The sequence below is a fragment of the Dipteris shenzhenensis genome, chromosome 10, assembly GCF_047967505.1.
Source record: "Dipteris shenzhenensis isolate YYH24624 ecotype China chromosome 10, Dip_SZ_1.0, whole genome shotgun sequence".
Lineage (NCBI taxonomy): Eukaryota > Viridiplantae > Streptophyta > Polypodiopsida > Gleicheniales > Dipteridaceae > Dipteris > Dipteris shenzhenensis.
In genome coordinates, this window is record NC_141605.1 from 30,447,932 (window position 1) to 30,450,528 (window position 2,597).

General features: G+C 44.9%; 1 pseudogene across 1 annotated transcript; it reads right to left on the minus strand.

Annotated features, from left to right (window-relative positions):
* Window positions 1-575: 575 nt before the first annotated feature.
* LOC147897679 (desmethylxanthohumol 6'-O-methyltransferase pseudogene) lies at window positions 576-2,294 on the minus strand (annotated as a pseudogene). Its single transcript, XR_015541647.1, has 3 exons — window positions 1,458-2,294; window positions 1,187-1,251; window positions 576-1,053 (listed from the first exon to the last, which is right to left on the minus strand). The product of XR_015541647.1 is annotated as a desmethylxanthohumol 6'-O-methyltransferase pseudogene (transcript).
* Window positions 2,295-2,597: the final 303 nt, after the last annotated feature.

Sequence of the window (2,597 nt, forward strand, 5' to 3'; positions counted from 1 at the left end):
GTAGGTGAAGGGTGAAGAGGAGGCCACCTCTTCTCTTTTTCTCATGCTCCCAAAAATTGTGGTGAAACATTAATGCTACAATTTAAATTTATGAAAAATATATTGGATCCTTCAAAACACGATGAAATATATCGAGGAAGATATGAGACATACTAAAAGCACCCATGAAACATTTTTGAAATATAATGAAGATATTGAGTCATTGAGTTGAAATCTCTATTAAAAAAGAGCTTGTATTGTCCTTACCAAGTAGATAGAACTAGCATTACTATTAAGCTACTGACTATCATTGCTCATTCACTATTGCTATGACTCAGCATCCTTATTACTTGGAGGGCCAATCTTTCCACCCTCTTCTATGTCTTCATGGATTCTGTATCTGCAATCCATGAAGCCATCAACATTGTTCGAATAGCTTCAAGGTGGGTTGACTTGGGCATGTCATGTTCCTCTCGATGTCTCTAGAGAGTGGTGTAGTTTTTCCAACTAGTTTTTGTATGTTCCAAGTCATTTTATTCAGAGTGGGGGCTAGTGCTCTCACAACCACCTTGAAGTCTATCCAAAGCTTATCTTGTTTGAGTTTCTCTCGAAGAGGAGATAGGAAAAAATCCATGTCCGGTATAATTGAGAAATTGGCAACAATGGATGATTGAATAAAGACTAGTGAGTGTTTGGACGTTCCATAGATTTCAAGCAAGAAGTTAGAGCACAATTTCAGGGTGTAATTCATTTCTCATAGGTTGCAAATTATGCTACTGGGAACGCCTCTATCACACTATATTGGATTCTGGGAATGTGGGTTATAGAGTATCGAGGAAACCCAGCCGCTGCCAAAAGAACATCCCACTGCTCTTTCGTTCTCTCCTTGCCTCCCGTCGTGCCCATCATAATCAAATCGAACGCTGTCTTCAGCTCCTCCATCGGGATTGTTCGCTCCTTATCCATCCGTAGAATCATGTCCACGATGATCAATTTGCCAGTCTCTTGTACTGCCTTGCGGCAGTTCTTCAGAATCTTGATGCAGGCCTCGTCATCGAAACCGTGAAAGATCCACTGCCAGTTTTAAACATTCAATTTTTGACTCAGATGATTGCGGAGGATAATGGAGTGATTCGTGAATATAATCTTTGAACTTGTTTAGTTACGAAAGATTCAAGACATCGACAGCCACAGTAGCTTCTTTTACCTTCAGGAAAATAGCGCCTGCCGACGGCACGCTCTCGAACATGTTTCCGCCAACGTGCTCTACGCCTGCACATCACACACACTTGCGATGGGTTATTTGTACGCCACTTCCGTTTGTCGTATGCGCAGCGCAGGGCTTCTCCTAAATGCGACAAATTAAAATAAAGCGCCCTAGAAATAGCGTTAGTCCACACACTTAGGTCTCCTGGGGCAAATAACACGCATGAATGATGAGAGGCGAGAGTGCCGTTGTAGGCTGCTCTGATGACTACCTGGGAAGCTGGGTGCAGAGGCCACCACATGCGGCAGGTCGAAATTTATAGCATTTATGGACGGATAATGGGCTATGATCTGAGCGATGGTTGTTCCGATCCCTCCAGCCACGTCCACAAGTGTGTCGATGTCGCGAAATCCGTGGTAATATTTCAGTATCGACTTCATCATGATGCAACTAGCGCCCGCCATGGCGTTGTTGAAGAGCTTGTTGTAGCCAGGGTTCGAGTTTGTGAAGCCCCAGAGGCTAGTCCCATGCAGCTTCTGGAACGGTACTCCACCGTGAAGAACGCATTCGGATAAACGAGCACAAGAAGATTGAAACTCCATGCCTGTCAGAAGTAAGGTCACGTTACCCAAAGAAGCTTCGTTGTCTTGGACCAGAAGTTTGGAAATCGGAGTGATGCAGTATTTACAATCTGGCCGTAGCCCAAGAGAGTTTTGAGGCATCTCGACGGAGAAGACTCCCTTCATGCATAGGAAACTCAAAATCCGATAGAGATAATCCGTACTGGGAATCTCTATGCTCAGGCGGGATGCAATTTCTTCTAGAGTGAGAGGTCCTTCTCTGGCCAAGAGATCAGGGATGCGAAGTGTACAAGCGGCCTTGACAGCCATGGAGGAAGCGAAACCGAAAATAAGCTCATGCGCTGCCGCGAGGGGCGCTCCAAGCTCGTCATCTTCGCAGCTAGGGCGCTGTTCCAGGAGTATGGGAGGAGCTGATACATGTCCGGAAGTTGCCATGAAATCTAATAAGAGGATATGGCCTTGGGTTGCTGCGTCTCTCGCAACAGCTATGCGTTGACACAGAACAAAACTGAAAGCGGCCTGAGCTAGAGAACAAAACTGTTCAAAACAAGCTAGAGAACGGCCTGATTAAATACAAGAGTGGAGAAAGGAACGGAAGGACTCAACGTGCATTGTGCAAGATTCCACGTGCTAAGGTGTATTGTTAACGTGCTAAGGCTAAGGAGTGCAAAACTTGAACTGCAAGCCGCCTTAGACAAAGCGCTAAAGACAAATGTCACATGTTTTGTAATTAGTTCAAACTTCTTGATGCATTGTTCAAGATTCCACGTGCTAAGGCTAAGAAGGAGTGCAAAACTTGAACTGCAAGCAGCCTTAGACAAAGCGCTAAA